This window comes from Mauremys mutica, chromosome 1 (assembly GCF_020497125.1).
Source record: "Mauremys mutica isolate MM-2020 ecotype Southern chromosome 1, ASM2049712v1, whole genome shotgun sequence".
NCBI lineage: Eukaryota > Metazoa > Chordata > Testudines > Geoemydidae > Mauremys > Mauremys mutica.
In genome coordinates this window covers 267869609-267889875 of record NC_059072.1, presented here as the reverse complement: position 1 = coordinate 267889875, position 20267 = coordinate 267869609, and the positions used below count along the sequence as shown (strand labels likewise).

General features: G+C 40.4%; 1 long non-coding RNA gene across 1 annotated transcript; it reads right to left on the bottom strand.

Moving 5' to 3' along the window:
- Positions 1-1500: 1500 nt before the first annotated feature.
- On the bottom strand, positions 1501-15214 carry LOC123349764. Its single transcript, XR_006573634.1, has 3 exons — positions 15155-15214; positions 3204-5556; positions 1501-1840 (listed from the first exon to the last, which is right to left on the bottom strand). It is a non-coding gene; the product is annotated as an uncharacterized LOC123349764 (long non-coding RNA).
- Positions 15215-20267: the final 5053 nt, after the last annotated feature.

The following is a 20267-nucleotide window of genomic DNA, read 5'->3' as shown; positions in this document are numbered from 1 at the left end:
TGAATTTGAAATAAAATACTTATTGCAGGGACTATCATTGGATGAATGGGCCTTTATTTATACTGAGTATAATTAAGGTCAACTTATAAGTATTTTTCAATAATGCAAATATATTAATTTCTATCCTTTTCAATTAATCTAGCTATATATAATTTTAATTTTTTTATGTTTTACACACTGCTAATTATAATCCATAATGGAGACAGCTTTAAAAATCAATGTTAAAAAATAACAGCTACACATGAAAGAAAGAGCAAGAAAGTGCAGCCATGAGCTATTACACATGTAATGAAAATGGATTTATTGCTCCAGTCTCATATTTCCGTCTATTATTAAACCATTAAGAAGGTCCCTTAAGTTCAATCCAAATAGGGAAAGACACACACACTATCCAGTGCAAAAATATGTTAAAGGAATATTCTGAAAATTAAGCTCACAAAAAGGTAAGGAAATTGAGTTATGATTCACATAGCTCATCCTATTCACACATATACATGGTAGTATGATGTATTAGTCTATGTTATAAAATATCTGCCTTGATATATACATGAAATTTGGCAGAATCATTGTCATTATGGTAATTATAATTTTGCAATTCCTGATTTGTGCATATTGCATTTGCAGGATTTTTTGCATTTTGCATTTCCTTGTTTTAAACACAACATAAAACAAACAAACAGAGTAAGTTCACATTTAAATAAAAGAACAGTGTAGTGCCCTGTATCAACGTGAGATGTAGCATTCAAATATGCATTTATTTGTAGCTTTGCACCTGTGTATTTAAGTGATTGCATATAATTGAGAATCCACATATTGCAGATAATTAGACTTACAGAAACACACTATCTTTAGAATATAATAATGTGGATAAACCTCTGGGGGAAATGCAAATGTTATTACAAAATGACGTTAATGTAATTCGCTGAGGAGCGTCTCATATATCTATGTGATAGATAGTGGTATCTCTGTCATCAGAGTTTGGTTGCTGCTGTCTGTCTGTCAAACATTGCTGTCTGTCAAACATTGAACCTGAAAGTGAAATTGACTATAAAACAAGTACAGTAGAACCTCAGAGTTACAAACATCAGTTACAAGCTGAGCAGTCAACTATACAGCTCATTTTGGAACAGGAATTAAGCAATCATCATCATCGACAAATAAAAAAAGCAAATATAGTACAGTGTTGTGTTAAACAAACTGCTAAAAAAACCAGAAAAAAAGTTTTAAAAAGAGATTTAACAAGGTAAAGAAACTGTTTCTGTGCATTTTTCATTTAAATTAAGATGGTTAAAAGCAGGATTTTTCTTCTGCATAGTAAAGTTTCAAAGCAGTATTAAGTCAATGTTCAGTTGTAAACTTTTGAAAGTACAACCATAATGTTTTGTTCAGAGATACGATCTTTTCAGAGTTACGAACAACCTCCATTCCTGAGGTGTTAGTAACTCTGAGGTTCCACTGCATATGCAGTTAGAGTTCAGAATCAGTTCTAGGGCACATCCAGCAAATTGCAACATGCTCTAGAAATGATGCACATGTGGCTGAGTTGTAGATCTCAAGTAGGGGAGTCCAATAAACTAAGTTGTACATGTTGTCTTATTTCTAATATTTTTTCTACTTTGCAGAAAACAAAACAGAAGACTCTTGGAACTAACTGTTTTAGTTTTAGGGCATGTAGGAAGCTCCCACTTTGACACAATGTTGTTGAAAGATAGCTCTCACCTACCCTTTGTTGAGAGAAAAAGGAAGTGGGCACACAGTCTAAGATCCTGTCCTCTTTACTTCCTTGTCCCAGGCCATTTCCTTCACCTCTATCCAGCATCTTTCCAGTTCCAGTATTTCCCTTTTGGACATAAAGGATTTACATATTCTTTGAAGGTTATCTGTTTACCTCTCCAGCCAAACTAAACCTCCTTGCCTCAAGGTGCCTATGGTACAAACTGTCTACATTGACAAGAACAGTATAGTCAAGCCCCAATTCTGTCAGGCTAAGGGTTCATTCCACTTCCCTCACTTTTTGCTAAGACCTGGTGGCAAAATCCAAACAAACATCCAAATAAACCAAACTTCTTCCCAAGTCTCCTTGATTCACAGATTATCCATAGTAAATCCATCTGTATCATTGTTCCCAAAATTTCCCTTCCTTCTGTCTGGGTTTCAGTGACTGTGCTTCCCTTCAGATTCAAGACCAACAGATCCTATTCCTTTCCCCTTTATAAAAGATAAACGCTATGTATATACTGCAGGTATTTTTCTGCCACACTTTTCTGTGGTCACCTACATTCTGAGCTCTTCTGCAGATTACAGTACTCTGCATGCTCCAGTACGGAGTTGAAATCAGGAACCAGGAAGTGCTGGAGGCAGAGGCCTGTCTTAAAGAGCTAGTATATCCTGTTACAGGGTGTCATAATTCACCAGCTCTTTGATTAAATTTGGTAGAAAATTCTACCGCAGCATCAGCTCTAACCTGACCATTTTGAGGCCAGTGATTTTTGTGTGGGAATTTTGTAGGTGAGGCCAGAATTGAGTTTATAGTTAAAAGTCAGGCCTTGTCTACACTTGTGACAGCATGTAGGGTACACGTAGTTACACGCTGCAGTGAAAGATGCTGGCAAGGGAGGCAGCGGAGAAAACCTCTGGCAGGGGGGAACTGCTTTCCCCAGTGCCTCCCTCCACCAGAGCCTGCAGCCAGGAAAGGCTCCTGCAACTCCCTGTTCCCAGAGTCTTTCACTGCAGCAGGGAAAGGCTCCAGCGGGGGGAGGAAGCAACGAGACACAACACAGCTAAAAATAGCAGCTTAGAAGTGGGAGACACTGCTTGGGCATGTAGAAACCCATGGTTCTGGCATGTCTTTACTTTACTCATCTAAACAGTGCCTCATCATCTACACTGCTACTTATACCTGTGCTAGATGGACATGCAGTGTCTTTACACGCCACCACAGATGTGGAGCTACCCTCAGTTGCAACCTGAACTCAGGGCTGGATTAACTCTCTTGTGGGCCCAGGGCTATTAGATTTTGTGTGGCCCCTGTATACAAGTCTTTTTTCCTAATTTAAAACAAAATTATCACAATTATGGCATTGAGGCTATTAATGCTATACTAAACTTGCCTTTTAATTAATATAAAGCTGTTCTGTGGTTACATTTCAGTCTTAAAACATGTAGAATATAGTTAAGTTAATTCAAAATAACCTACTTCTTACCTTAGAAGAGCTATTATATTAGTTTCTTTCTGGTCTTCAGGGCTGAGAAATCCTTGATGATGTCACTGAAATGCAGCTGACGAAGCAAGTCATACACTGTTGATATTAGCGTCAAATTATTCAGTCTCATCTGATCCATGCTTGACCTCAGCTTGTTTTTTATTAACGCCAGTTTTGCAAACGATTGTTCCCCTCCAGCGTTAGTAACTGGCAGTGTCAAAAAAAATCCGTAAGGAATGTGTACATTGGGAAACACAGACTGCAGATTCAGTTGTCTTAAAACGTGAAGTAGTGTCTTTGCCATTTTGTTTTCCTCGTTTTTTGTGAACTCCCTAAATTGAACTAGTTTATATGCAAAATCCTCTTGTAAGTCAGTAATATATTTGTTTTGTAGTTTAAGAGCTGAATTATATAGTTCCGATACAGAAAATAGATGAAGATTGTTCATAAATCCGAAGTAGCCGCATACCTCTTCTTTTGCTTCATACTTGCGATGCAACTCTACAACAAGTTTATCAATAACATTGAAAACCTCCACACAAAATTTCTCTTGGCCTGACAACTTACAGTCCGGCTCCCCAGACTCGTCCTGTTGTTTTTTTATGCTTCAGTTCACAGTGCTTTTCCAATTTATACTGTTGAGAAACTCAAGGTGTCATTTGTTTAGTGGTAGTTTCAAAGCTGTCAAACTGAACTTATAGACCAGCCACAAAATCATGTAAAGAGACCACTAACTTTACAGCATTAGGCAAGTCAAGGTCAACAGCCTGAAGTGCAGTGCTTGTTGCTTGAAATCTCTGCAGAACTGTTCCAGAGGTTGAAAAGAAAAGCAATTTCCATCTTGCCCATTTTCATGAACAGTGATCGAGCATCGTTATGTGTATTTGAGTTCTGATTTGGATCATTGGCTGGTTTTCAGAGAGAGATTCCTGAATATTTTCATAATTCAGCCCTAGTGCTTTTGTAGCCCGGTCATGTACATACCATGTTGTATCTGAAAGAGCTTTCAGCGTCTCGATTCACTTATTGTCATTTGGCTCTAATCCTGCCGTAACAATTTGCCAGTGAGTGGCTGATTTCAAGAAGAAATTAAAAAGTGACTAAACAAAGGAAAAAAAACATGTTTGCCTCCAAGCAGCAGTTTACGCTCATAACTCCAACGAAATTGAGAGTGTGAGCTATGCAAAGTAACCACTCTACTAAAGGGTTTATCTCCCGAATTCATGATTGCAGAACTTTTTGCTATGTCAATGTCCATCTTCTGCAAAACTGAATTACAAAAGTGATTCTCCAGTATGACTCGTTATTGCAAGAAATTTAAGAAAACACTCTTGAATCTGCCCCTCTTGCAACACACAGTGGACAATGAACATAAGTTGATCTATGTGGGATGTCAGGAGTGGAATCTACAATAATGGAAAAGTACTTTGCAATCTGCAACTGACCGTTTATTTCTGAAAGCACCCTTTGTCCCATTAAAGTTATAAATTCCTCACAAATCATTGAAGAAAGGTATGAAGGCTTTCCTTTACCAGTGTTCCCATATTTTTTAATATGTTCATTTAAAAAAAGGATCAAACTGATTCAATAATTCCAAGGTGCCCAAGTAATTTCCGTTGTTGGGGGATCCAACAGTTTCAATATCTCCTCTGAAAGAAAGCTCTCGCTCTGCCAGAAACTTAACTGCAACAGCCGATCTGAGGACCTCTTTCCAATAAGCAAGTCAGTTTCAAACTGGTTTTTTTCAGTTCTGAGTCAATTTGCCCTTTGGCTTGTGTCCGATAAATCCAGGTAAGCATTGCATTTCTGTGACAAGTGTTGCTCTTGTGCTCAACAATACAAACTGCATCATGTTTCCAGTCATTAAAGCCACAACCACTAAATGCCCTTGTATGAGAGGACAAATCTCCAAACAATCACACACAAAGCAAAAAAAACCAAAACAGGCCCTGTCGATGGAGAACACAGAAGCCACTCACGAGGTACAGATTCCCCATTTTGAAGAGTACGTGTGAAGAGGGTTTTCGATAAATACTGTTTTTGATGTTTGTATTGTTTTTCAGATGCTGAAAAATCAAAATGTTTGCTTTGACATAGCGTTGGCCCTTTTGTGATCTAATAAGATTGGACCGTTTCATTTACTAGGCCCCAGCATGCTGCATCAGTGTTATATGGGTCAAAGTTATCTGCATTTTTACCTTCATCACATGCAGCTATTTCAGTCTCATCCAAAAGTGGCTCACTGACTGTGTCTGGACTGTCTGTGGCTGCTATCATTCCCTTGTGCGGATTTGTGATGCTCGTTGACTTATTTTCCAAATCACTAATATCTGGTGCATTTGTTGGTGGTTTACTGAAATAAACAAAATACCAAAGTTGATAGGCTTACAACTATTCCTCACAAATCATTTTTAACTTCTGCACTTTCCTCTTTTGAGCTCCGCTGTCATATTTTCTAGGTGGACTATCATCTGACATTTTTATAAAACCCCTGCACAGGCGCACAGATCCAAGCTATAAGAAATGGCATGTGATTGGATTTTATCCCTTGATAATTATAATCAGGAAGTTGTTTTAATAAGATATATGTTTGTAAAATAGATTTGTTCTACCCCAAACCATAGATCGTACATTTTATATATATATTTTTTCATTGTATGTAATTATGGATTTATTTTTGCAGGGCCCCCCTTAGCCTGAGGCCCTGAGCTGTAGCCCCTAAAGTCCCCATGTTAATCCAGACCTGCCTGAACTGTGTCTTCTGTTGTCAGTTGGCATGTGTGCGTGTGTGTTTTCTCTCCATATACTGTCCCTGCCCTATGCAGATAGCTAGTTCAGCAGACCTCAGTAGTACTGCCCAGAAAGACCACAGGCTCAGTTCGGCAGCAAAAAGGCTCGTCCAGGTTTATTGTCTACAAAGCATGTTATCAGCATTCCCTACACTGCAAAGGTATGCTGCATGTATGGTCATGACAATGGTACCAGCACATTCAATGTAAAGTTGTTCCCTAAACCAGTACAAAGAATCAAGAGGTGGTACCTCGATATTTATGGGGTGAAACAAACAATTTACATGCCACCTTATGTGTTACGTGACATCTGTTTGTAACCTCTTTGTACCTTGCTCCTGATGTCTCTGAAAAAGTAACCCTATTAATCACTTATGTCAAACCATCTTGTGCTAGGTTGAGGTGTACCTGTGTTAGCCTGGAATGTGTTTGCATGAATATCCAGTGCCTAGTACTTCTTAGGACTTGCCAGTGTTTTAGCAGCCCTAGCAGCAGTACCATTGCCAAGTTCATGTATCAAAGCGTGAACCTGTAAGCATCTGCTTTAATACATCTTGACTTTGATTCAGAGTCTCTGGTTCAGACCTTAGGTCTTGCACCAGGCCCAGTGCTCCAGGCTCTCTCTCTCTCTCTACTACAACTTCCATCACTCCATAATTAAAATTGGATCCTTTTCTCACTCTCCAACTTTTAGGTAAATCTGGTTGAACTTTTGATTGTTTTAGAGATTTTGAAATATAACAATAATCTGAGTAGGGAAATTAAGTATTACCAAACACAAACTTTATGACAGATAGAGACAAAATTATCTTGGTACTCCATGATGCTGGTGCAGAATGGCTGATCATATGTCCCTGGATTTTTGTGATTAACTCCTCATGCTAACAATTAGGACATTGGCAAATAGCTTGATTTTTGTGACCATTTGGTAATTTTGTTTCATGAAGGATGTGCACACATTCTGTGAATCTGTTCCATAAACATAATATCACTAAAAAGCTGACACCCAGTGCAAAAGACCTCCTAAGGGGATTTATGTGGTTTTGGTTTACTTATCTGAATTATATAGAAAAACTCTGAGGAGTCTGAAACCCTTACTTATGATGTGTAGCATTTATTCATATGCGTAGTTCCCTTAACTGAATAAGGGTTTGTAGAATCTGTCCATAAGTATACAAATAACTTAAAACAGGAGTTTAAAAGGAGAGAAATTGTGAGTTATTATTGCTCTTGAACTAAAATGGAATAAATAGCTGAGGCACATGCAGAACTCAAACACAAAAAGAAGGTGTGTTATAAATTCAAGCCAAGCCAGAACAAAGCATCACAATTACCTATAAAAGTTCACCCAGTTTTGGAAAAATCAGTGATATCAGGCTGAAAGGGCAATGCTTATAGGTACAAGGAATAGCCCCCCCCCCCAGCTTTTGTTTAGATCTGGGCAGATGAAAAGCTATAATGGAGACATGGCTATTGAATGTATGCTAGTGACTCTGAAGTGAAGAAGAATTGTAAACAGTGACTCAAATTTAACAGTTATTACACCAGTTACATTAAAAATGTTCAAGGGAAAAATGATCCAGAACTGAACTTATTTGGTCTCAAATGGAGACAGTGACTAGGGAACACACACCCATACTAAATGAGAAAACTTGGGTCTTAAAATTGGACCTCTAGAACTGGAGCAAGAGGTCTGAATAGCTGAGATAGTGAATGAGCTAATATATGTGTGGCACCCTGTAACCTCCATATTTAATCATTAATATATGGCTGTGATATTTCATACAAAGCATGTGTCATAGGTCTCACCCCCACTTGGAGCTGTTGGGTTCCAATGTGGGGACCCGCATGTATCCCCCCACCCTAAAATCCTAGGGTAGGTCCCCTTTTTGCTGCCACCACTCGGTCAATTCACGTGGGCCGAGACACCCCTGTTTTCCCCCCTTCCTCTTTCCAAAGACGTTCCCTGGGGAAACACAGATCAACTCACAGAGGGAGAAGCCTCCCCCCTCCCCTCTCTGCCGGAGATAAGCTTGTCTCACCACCGAGAGAGAGTTTCTTAGCTCCCTCCCCCTGTATCCACAGTAGAAGGGATTTAATCAAATCTCTATAGAAAGAATTTATTAAAAGAAAAACAAGAAAATACAGAATCTCTATGAGTCCAAGCTGGACACTCATAGGGTATAACCTTGCTAAGTTCTGGAGAGAATCCTCTCTCCTTCTCAGTACAAACAATACAGGCAGAATTAGGAATAATCAATAACAACCACACAGAATTGCAAACATAGGATTATTAGATGAGGACACAAAGTACCTTTCTAATACTCACTATCTTGACTAGAAGAAATTAGTTCAGAAAGGTGGAAACTTGTAGAAGACTTGATTAAAACATCTGGACCCTTGTAACTCCAAACGGCTAAGAACAACACACACAAGAACAGAGATAAAAAGTTCCCTCCTAGGAATTTTAAATTCTCTTCCCTGATTGGTCCTCAGGTCAGGTGTTCACCAGGTACTATGTGTTAACCCTTTACAGGTGGAAACTTAACCCTTAACTAACTATTCATGACAACTATTCATGACAGCATGCCATGTAAGATATCATACAAAAGGTCATGATCTGCTGAAATCTATTGTTCTGTCAAAATATGTGTATCGTTAGTGTGTATGAAGTTATGAGATTTGCTGTATGGTTGTTATTGAAATACGTTGTAAATTTGGAAGTCATCCACTGCTAGCTCTCCAGTGACCACAAAGGAGGTGATCCACACACAGGCGGGTGTTCACCAAACATTAATCATTGGGGGAGTTGTAAACAAGTGATTTACAATTCTTTGAGAGAAGCACTGGGTTAGTTTCTTTCCAGGGACATGGACTAAGAGTATAAAGTAAGGGATAGTGGCATCACGAGGGCACTTTTCTCCTCCCCCACCTATGCTAGAAGCAACAAGAACTCTGAGAAGACACAGATTTGAACGGAGGAGACTGGTCCCAGGCTTAAAGGGAAAGCCTGTGTATTAAGGACTGTAACCTACCTGCAACATCCTGTGGGGTGAGAAAAACTGCTTGATCCAAATACTGCTTGATCTAATAAGGTTCAGTATTTAGACTGTGCGCTTACTTTTTATTTAATTTGTTAACTATTTCTGACATTTTGTGCCTATCACTTATACTCACTTAAAATCCATCTTTCTGTACTTAAAGCTGTTTTATATTTTAGCTAAAACGGTGTATTGGTTGAAGTGCTTGGGAAATATCAGCTCAGTTTACAAAGGCAGACTGGGTAATGAATTTACACTGGTCTGGCTTCTGATCAGGGCAAGACTGTACTGTTCTGGGGTGCAAGGCTGGGGGCTTGGGAGACTTGCTGGTGTCTCTGTTTGATTCGTGAGTGGCTCAGGGAGCATTCATGCAATTTAGGTAGGTGTGAGGCTCCACATGCTGTTGTACTGAGTGATAGCACCCGGAAGGGTTTGCTTATCACTAGCAAAGCATTGTGAGAGATAGCCCAAGCTGGAGAGGTAAGGGGGCACAGCAGTACCCCAGTTCCAGGTTGTATCCCGGGGATCCTGTCACAATATGATCTGGATTTTATTGTGGTTCATGCATGATAAATGCCAGGAAAGTATATTACTGAACTGGCCTACTCCCCAGATACTCACAGATACGCAGTGCTTTGTAGCAATCTGTTCATACGATAGACATTTCATTTGTGGATTTGCAAATATTGCAGGACTGCTGGTTGGGTTGAGTGAGACAATTTGTGTGGCTACTAGAGTATGATTTGGCATTTACAGAGAGTTAAAAAAAATCACGTGTGGCCACTCCTGTTTTAGCCTATCCATTTTTCAGAAATCCTTTCATATTAGACATAAATGCTATTGCTTATCAATTGGGGACAGTACTGGCACAAGAAAGAGCACAAAAGCTTTTAAAGGGAATGGTGACTTGGGAAGTCCTGAAAGAAAGAACACTGTAAACATGTAAATAGTTAAACCTTTATAATTATTTTTTTTTCTGTTTGAGACTTATACTTTATTTTCAGATGTTTATCATGTCACCCATGTCAAAACGATGGAACAATTTGAGAATTGTTATGACAGGCATCACTAGGTAGCACTATTACACAGTCTTCAAGTTCTTTGTCTGAACAAAGAAGAAAGTTTATCATTCTGGAAGAAATGTTTGTGGTGTTGGCTGTTGTTTTTTGGTTATACAAGGTTCTGGATGGAGAAGGAGCAGCAGCAGGAGAGTTTGCTGTCTGCCTTGGTCTCTGATTAGAACCAATTCTTGAGGCAGAGTTTCAACCGGGGAACCAGGCATTGGTTGAGGGCTAAAATTCCTCAAAGAAGGGACTGCATGCTGTTTGACCGTTCAGATGTGTATAAAGAAAACAAATTACACTTACAATAAGCCCAGACTTCACCTCCACTGGGAAGCTGGCATGCAAGGCCCTGATATATGCTACCAGTCAAAAGAGGGGTGATGCTGTTGTCAGAAATGGGACACTGATATTGGAAGAAGGGACAATATTACTTCTCCTTCTGTGCAGCCCTTTACTGTTCTCTCCTAGTCTTAGCATCGGCCACATCAAGCTACCTATACCCTAACCTCCCTACCTTCCACACTACTATCTACCTACCCCATGCCCCCAATTCAACTATACCCCCTTCACCAATTGACTCCATTCACCTTTGCAGACAACCCAATCAATCCCCATCCCAGCTCAGAACCTCCCCAAGTCCCCTTAGCTCCCTCCAACCCAACCCCTATCTGATCAAAGGAGGGATGTAAATACCATTTAAAAAGTTAAACATTTAAAATGGTTAAAAATATTTCATTTAAACAGTTTACCAGCTGGGGCTGGGGCAGGGCGGCACGCCTGGGGCCACTCCGGCCCGTGTGGGGCCACTGGGGCTGGCCAGCCAGCCAGCCCAGGGGTTCATGATTAAGGTGGGTTAACTGGTAAGACTAATGCTTACGGTTAACTGGTTAACATTTTACATCCCTAGATTAAACCTCTCCTCTTTGCACACATATCCCACCAACCTGAGAATCCCTCTCTTCCTAACAAATCTTTTCACAACTAGGATCCACCCCACTCAGCTTGGAACCTTCTCCTACCTGACGCTCCTAGGCTTAGAATAAACACACATGTAGACACTGGATTGCCACGGACTCGCAGGGGCGAAAGAAAAATGCAGGCCTGTTATTTACCAGGCTGCACGTGGCAACAGACTATATTGGTAAGGGATGCAAGGAGAGTGTGGGTCACGATGCAAACTGCAGACACACACACACACACACACACACACACACACTAAACTTAATCAATTTAAAAGTTTTATTGGGGATAATTACAAGGGGTAAGGGAGCAGCGTATGATTAGCTAATAGAGTTAATGAAACTTAAAACACACAATGACTAAAATATCTACTAACAATATTTATAAACAAAGATGCAGCATTTAGTAATAACTGATACTTACAAATACAAACCAACGCATAACGACCGGCAAACGTAGAAGCTCTGTTTGAAACACGTGAGCTGAGAGAGAGGCTTCGAGGTGATCAGGCTCGGTTACGGGCATACACAGGATACACGGGCATAGAAAAACTAATCCTGTGTTTCTCCTCTCCCTGCCTGCACATGGCAGGCAGGCTATAAAGTACCCACTATGACATCATAGAAGTGTCATAGGGGACGGGGCCCAAAACCTGTTTGTGTTCGTTTCTGATTGGCACAAGCAAAGTTTACACCATGTAGGGGAGCAGGTGCCTTAAAGTCTGGCTTTGCCCCCAAAAGGTGAGGAAATGCATATTGTTTTAGAATGCGTTCAACACTGAATGACAAAAGAAGAGGCCAGGGCAATACCGGAATGGGCAAGTTCTACAGGATGCAGACAGGAACTCATCTCAACATGCCCCCGTGCCCTGGCCGAAATAGTTAGGCCGAAAACCTAAATTTCCGAGTCCGACTCCTCATCCCCACCTACGAGGGGGTGGAAGCGATATAGGCCGAGGCAACAAACTTGTGAATGCAGGCTTTAATGAAGGCACATCCGAGACAGAGACGAGCAAGCCCAACCAGAAGGGACACAAACAGGGATTGGAAATAGGATTTGTAGGGCGCAAGGCCAAGCCAATTGAGCCATGACCAAAACTGGAAGGACTCTCGTGACTCTCTGACAGTAGAGCTCAACGTTTGCAGGTCTTTAACAATTGAGGACAAATTAGGAGAAATAGAAGGCAAAGAAACGCAGCATTTATCAGCAAAGTTGGGATATACTTCAGCAAATTTAGTACAAAATGAGGAAGATTGTAACAAATATTGAATCATTAATGTATTTACTGCTGATTAATTAAGAAGAGGCCCTTGCCTGTAGTATTAGCAAGCATTTCAATAGCAAGGGATTGAAACAGCACTTGATCATGTAACATCATATAACCAACAGGGTTAAAACTAACAATAGAGGAGGCGAGGAAGGAAGCTGCTGTTTGCAAACGAGTCCAAAAAGAGTGGGTTAAGTTAGGGAGGTATTAGCATAAGAGAAACTCCACATAGAACAATTAGAATAAGTACCAACCCAAGTAGGGGCTGGGGTTAAACTATTACCAACAAAAACCCAACAATGAGATGCTGGAACTTTAATACTTTCAATTAAAGGAAAGCTATGATCACTTCGACCTGAAGCATTAAGAACTGGAAACACATAAGAATTAAATTGTGAAGAACAATTATTACAAACAGTAAAAGCAGCCCACTGCACATAGGGGGAAGAACAATTTACACTAGATATATTAAATGAAGAAAAATTATAAACTGTTGGTACAAATTGAAAGGGTAATGGATATTTAGGTGAGAACTGAGTGGAGCAAACAAGACAATCTTCTGGACTCAGCGCTGACAGGGACTGGTTTCCGCTGACCTCCTGCACCCAGTAGGCGGCAAACCAAGTTTGTAGTCCACCCTCTCCTAAGGGATCTGTGGGCAAAGATGTTGTGAGGGAGAGCAGTGGGCAAAGATGTGAGGGAGAGCAGTATAACAAATACAAACCAACTATAAAATTAAACCAAAATAAATTTTAAATACAGATACATGCAAATTCTTTGAGGGTATTTGAGGGTATACTTTTATGATGCTTTTTTGTTATGTTTGGGAGCCAAAGGTGGAAACCTGTTGAAAGTGTTTGGTTAGCTTTATGCATAAATTGTTATTTTAAAACATTTTGGTTATGACATTCTTATAACTATAATTAAAAGTGCAAACAAGTTTATAAAAAGCCCAAACAAGAAATTGACATTTGTTAATATTATCTTTACCTTAATGTTGAGGTTTCCCCTTACATTTTTTTTTGAATAACAAATTAAAAAAAAAACTTAAAAAACAAAACTGTGATTGATAAAAGAGAATTTCTTTGTTTGCAATTGCATTATTTGTTGAGGCAGAAATATATGTACATATATTTGTAACTGAAACCTTTTTGAACTTTGCACAAAAAATTGGTGTTAATATACTATGATTATACCCCAACCATGATTTTAAAATAGTGTGGTACCACATCTTATTATATATATATATATATATATATATATATATATATATATATATATATATTTTAAAAGGGTATAAACTTGACTTTTGTTGCAACAAAATAAAAATAATTTCTTGAAATAAAAATAGTCACGTGACACACACAACATAGACACAACACACACACGACATACAGGACAAACTTACAATTAAAAACAAATGGCGCCAAAATTCTATTCATATTTATACAAAATAACACAACCAAAAATAAAAAGTAAAAGGGTTAAACATTTGAATAAACAAATTATTACCTTATTTAAAACTTGTAGCATAAATTTGATAAAAATATATTAGTATTTGCCAAATGTATTGTATTAATTCGGTAACAAGGAATTTTGCATTACTTTATATTTAACATTATTTTAAAACTCTGCTATATGGAAATAAGAAAAGCCCATGTTACAAATATTAGTTAGTGGTTAGAATAAGAAGCAAAGAGTGCACTTCTGTTGCTTGGCAACCATATCTTCAAGAAAGTTAGGAATAATTCCAGCTGTTGCATTCCTGAAGGGTTAAAATAATTAATTTACCGTATTTAAAGTTTTTACCTTCTTTTCTTTTTGTTTTTTGTTTTGTTCTGTTTTCAATTGCTTTATTTTTTGGAGGTTTCTGTAAAAACTATAGCTTTTAATTTTTAAAATAAAAAGAGAGAGCCAAAGTGAGGAGAGGCGGAGGGAGGAAAGGGGGGGGGGGGAGAGCAACCTAGGAAGGTAGCGAGACCTGAGCCAAGAAAGATGAACTCCATCGAGGTTAGTTATTGCAATAGGCAAAGCTTCTACTACAGTTTTAGATTCAGTAAACTCTGGGGCTGTTGGCAGAGCTGGATACAGAGGAGTTTTAGGAGCTTCATATGAGGGTGGCAAAATTTTCTGAGAGGGACTTGGGGGGGGGGAGTGATGGGCTCTACCTTTTCTGTCTTCTCCTCATTATCATCTTTAGGAGAGCCTGGGGCTGCCTGTTTAGCTGCAAACATTGTGCTCCCGTGGAGGGCAGAGCACAGATCAAGGGCCTTACATATCATGCTAAACAGGACGGTGGAAACATCCTCAGAGTATCTGCCAGGGTTAATGGCACAGTATAGCCTTTTAGAGTTTTGCCCGAGCCAAGGGAACAGATCCATTCTATTTTTGGATTAGTCGAATTTTGGCTAGTAAAAAGGTGAAACTGCAAATGTTGGAACTGTTCAGTTTCATAATCTGCGCGGTCTGCAGCATGCCACGGGCATGGCCCAACTCCCTTGCATCCTGTTCGTGACGCCATGTGGATTGCCACGGACTCGCAGGGGCGAAAGAAAAATGCAGGCCTGTTATTTACCAGGCTGCACGTGGCAACAGACTATATTGGTAAGGGATGCAAGGAGAGTGTGGGTCACGATGCAAACTGCAGACACACACACACACACTAAACTTAATCAATTTAAAAGTTTTATTGGGGATAATTACAAGGGGTAAGGGAGCAGCGTATGATTAGCTAATAGAGTTAATGAAACTTAAAACACACAATGACTAAAATATCTACTAACAATATTTATAAACAAAGATGCAGCATTTAGTAATAACTGATACTTACAAATACAAACCAACGCATAACGACCGGCAAACGTAGAAGCTCTGTTTGAAACACGTGAGCTGAGAGAGAGGCTTCGAGGTGATCAGGCTCAGTTACGGGCATACACAGGATACACGGGCATACACAGGATTAGTTTTTCTTTCTCCTCTCCCTGCCTGCACATGGCAGGCAGGCCATAAAGTACCCACTATGACATCATAGAAGTGTCATAGGGGACGGGGCCCAAAACCTGTTTGTGTTCGTTTCTGATTGGCACAAGCAAAGTTTACACCATGTAGGGGAGCAGGTGCCTTAAAGTCTGGCTTTGCCCCCAAAAGGTGAGGAAATGCATATTGTTTTAGAATGCGTTCAACACTGAATGACAAAAGAAGAGGCCAGGGCAATACCGGAATGGGCAAGTTCTACAGGATGCAGACAGGAACTCATCTCAACAGACACATAACTCACCGGACTTATAAAACCAATCATCACCCTTTTACATGAGAACTACCTGGCTCAGAAACCCTCTTTTATATTATATATAAATAAAACAAACAACTAGAAGAAAACCTGCAACTACAATAGAGAACTCCCTAAAATAAGTTATACACCTCTACCCCAATATAACACGACCCAATATAACACGAATTTGGATATAACACAGTAAAGCAGTGCTCCGGGGCGGGGGGGGGCAGGACTGTGCATTCCAGCAGATCAAAGCAAGTTTGATATAATGCGGTTTCACCTATAACGCGGTAAGATTTTTGGCTCCCGAGGACAGCATTATATCGGGGTAAAGGTGTATTACTGTCGTTCGTAATTTGTGGAATTCTTACTTGTATCTGGGTCTGGAAAAACAGAAGCAGAGGAAGCACAGAGCATGTGCCTCTGTTCTGGAATAACTCCACAGAAGGCAGTATTACCTACTCTGCTTTCTTTCTATACTGGCAGCTTATGTGCTGCAGAGATTCCAGGGGATGGAGGCTGCAAAGAGCATGTGCAGACAACCATATAGTTTTCCTGTGTGGTGCAGGATTTTAATAGACCCACATTAACCTGTTACTCCCGGGGGAATGCTGCACCAAAAAAATAAAAAAAATCTGTGCACAATATTTTAAAATTCTGCAAAATTCTGTATATTTGTCAAAATAACACACTATAATTATCTAACAATATAGACAACAAAAAAGATTCACGAAATGTTTTTTTTACAAAGATTCCTTACAGAACTTTAAGTAATAATTCATATAAACTACAATACAGAAATGTATTTCTCACACCTCTCAGAAGCAGTGCAAAGGTGTGGGGGAGTCAGGGGTAATGGAGGAGCTGAGGGAGAAGGAAGCAATTGCTAGAAAGAAACCTGGGAGTGAACCTGGAGGGTTGTTGGATGTGGGTGGGAGAAGTATTGAATGTTTTGGGGGGTTTTTTTTGGGGGGGGGAGGGATTGTTAAGGAGTTTGGGAGCTTCCCCCATGCAGACCTTGCTGATCCCTAGACACACCAGCCCCATCTCCATGTGTCCCTTCCCCTCCACTCCCATTCAGCTCCTAGCTCAATGCTGTCTCCCACAGCTCCTGTGACCCCACTCCAGTCTGCTTCCCTCACTAGCCCTTCTGAACCCATCTATGTGACCACCCAGCCCCATGTGCCCCACTCTGTCTGTCCACCCCATATGCTGTGTATCCTCATCTGGCCCTGTCATAAACAGATAGTTAAGGGTTAAAGTCTCTTTTACCTGTAAAGGGTTAAAAAGCTCAGTAACCTGATGAACACCTGACCAGAGGACCAATCAAGGGACAAGATAATTTCAAATCTCTGTGGAGGGAAGCCTTTGTCTGTGTTCTTTGTTTTGAGTTTGTTCTCTTTTTGGATCTAAGAGAGGCCAGACATATTCTTCAAGTTCTCCAAGTTTCCTGAAGTATTTTCTTCTATTCAGTCTAGTGAGTATTAGAAAGGCGGACTAGTCTTATAATTTGATTTCTACATTTGCAATTGTGTGTTTGCTGAAGAAATGTCTTTATTTCTGTTTGCTGTTACTTTGATTATTCTGAGAAAGGAGGGGGGGGAGAGCCTCTCCAGGTTTATTTGTTAGACCCTGTATTTTTCCATCCTGGTATTACAGAGATAGGGTACTTTCTTTCTTTCTAATAAAATATTTTCTTTTTAGAACTTGATTGATTTCTTCCTTGTTTGGATTTTCAGGGGAAAGGGAGGGGGGAAAAGTGAATCCCTCTGTTTTGATTCAAGGAATTTGAATCCAGGTCTCTCTCCTAAGCACTAGGAGAGGGGAGGGGGGAAATGGGTTGTTTCCCTTTGTGTTGAGATTCAAGTTTGAATCTGTGTTCCCCAGGGAGAGTTTTGGGGGAACAGGGAGTGTGTCAGACACTTAAAACTTGACTGGTGGCAGCAAGAACCAGATCTAAATTAGGATTTTAGTTTAGAGGAGTCCATGCAGGTCCCCATCTTGTGAACGCTAAAGTTCAAAGTGGGGAATAAACCTATGACAGGCCCCAAGGGCAACGCACTGTGAGGAAGACAGCTACTGCCCCTACCTCTCTGCGGCTGGCTATTCTGGGCCTGAGCCTACTGCCCTGTCTTCTGGCACCGCAGCAGCACCTCTTGGGCAAAAGGTATAATTTCAGCCCTCCCCCATTTTCTGCAGGGGATAAAAATTCTGTGGGGCAGATGAATTTGGCGCATGTGTAGTGGCACAGTATTCCTCCAGGAGTAACCGGTATTCCCTGCTCTGTGCCTCCTCCCTGCAGTCTATGTTTGGGCTGTAGGGAGCATGCTCTGCTAGCCCCCGAGAGGTTTGCATTCCATGCTTTTGTGTCTCCTCTCTCTGCTACCTACAGTCTGTGTGCTGCAAGGTTAGAACTCCTCAGTGGCAATCAGGTATCCTATAGCCTTTGATGGGGTTGCTTTAGCGCCTAAGAGTCCCTCCGCAGCAGATGGTACTATTACAGTTGTGATGTTATTGGTGTGTTTGGCTCCCTCAGCCCCAGTCAGCCACCCTTGCTCTGCAAACACGAATAACACTGGGGTCTTTCCTATGTGGGCTCCACAGGTAGAGGTCTTGCTCAGTAGCTAATAGAGCCTGGAGCTGTATCCTCTCCTCTTCAGATACCCCACAGTGCTGAGAGCAGGGGAACAATGTGAGCCACCCCACGTACAGATTCTTAAGCAGCCCTCTGTGAATACAGGGACTGAGTGGGATGGTGTCACATGACAAAAGAGCCCCATTCTACATGATACAAGGGAGATCTTCCTATAAAAGGTCCCATTTATACATGGACCTGAGAATAGTCTAGCTCAAAAATATCCAGAATATACTTGTTTCTTAATAAATGTAACTCAAAAAAATGTAACAATGCCTATCTATGGGTGCAATTTATGGATTTAAACAAAAAAACTGAATTCGTTTAAGTTAATGATAGGTTTCAGTTGTGCTATGACAGCATCTTGCATAAGCTATGAATATTCAAAGCAGAATATAGCAGATTATTCGTCTGAAGGGAGAAATGAACACACTCCTGGGGGAATTCTGCACCAAAAAACTAAAAATTCTACACCAAAAAATTCTGCACACAATATTATAAAATTCTGCAAAATTCTACATATTTTATTTGTCAAAAATAATATCATACCAGTTTCAATTTTGGTAATTTATTTCAAAATATCTGTCCACAAGTATGTCTGTAACAATACAGACCAAAAAAAGATTCTAGTATTTTTTTTGACAAATAGATTCCTTATTAGGCATATTAATACAGAACTTTAAGTAATTCATTTAAATTACAATACAGAACTGTATTTCTCGCACCCCTCAGAAGCAGTGCAAAGGCTTGGGGGAGTCAGGGGTAATGGAGGAATTAAGGGAAAAGGAAGGAAGCTGGAGTAAACCTGGATGGTTGTTGGGTGTGGGTGAGACAAGCATGGAACAGGATTTTTTGGGAGGGAGGGGGGGATAGTTGGGGAGCCTCCCCCATACAGACCTTGGCTGACCTCAAGTTTCTCCCATTCAGTCAGGCACATCTTCCTCTGTCCCTGCGCCCCACAAGCCATGGATCTCTGCAGCCTCCTCCCCCATTTCCCATCCCCTGTTCCCATGTGGCCTTTCACCCCCCACTCCCTTCACCTCCTAGCTCAATGCTATCATCACACTAGCTCCTGAGCACATGCCCCCATCTGTCCCCTCCACTAGCCATTCTCAACCCCAGTCTGTGATCCTTCCCTCCCCCAGCAACCCCATGTGCCCCACCCTGTCTGTCCTAACCTGGCTCCACTGGTAGGGTGCTGTGATGAACTTCTACCCCCAAGGGGAATTCTGCACCACCTACAGAATCTACCCGCCCCCCCCCCCCCGAAGAAAATACATTCTGCCTCAGATGTGCTGCAGTTCCACCTTTTAGCCACCAGAGGTCACAGTGACATCAGAACAGCCAGCTGCATTAATTCTGCTGGCTGTTCTGGCACCACAGTGGCCTCAGGTGGGCAAAAGGCAAAACTGCAGCACTTGTTGGGCAGAATGTATTTTCTGCAGAAAAAAAAATCTGCAGGACACATGACTTCTGCATGTGCCCAGTGGCGCAGAATTCCCCCAGGAGTAGAAAAAGAAGCAATGTGTAGGGTAGCAAATAATAAATTGCAGAGGCCACTGAATATAAAGGCATATATGAAAAATAAGATTAATTTGGGAGCATAAAATATGACAGAAAATTAGCAGAGATTTAAAAATAAACGGCCAAGAGATACACATTTCAAACTCAATTACATCCTGATAATTAAAGAACACTATATTAATTCAAATCTACTGCAGTTGGGTCAATTTTGGACATCATTGTGACTAAGACAATGTTTCCATACATTTCCATTCTCTGATTAAAGGAGACAAGAAAGAAATTTACATTTGTAATGAAATTAGTTACATAAAACAAAAGTATGGCAAGCACTTGAGAGTGGAAATTAATGTATGTAACATGACTTGTAAGTTCTTTACAACAAAGTTGGGCAACAAGAGCAGATTTTATAATGCAGTTACTTATAAAGGAACAATACAATATGACATTGAAATGGGACTTTCAGTAAGGACAAACATTGCAAATTAATATGATCCAAAAATAAGAAAGGTT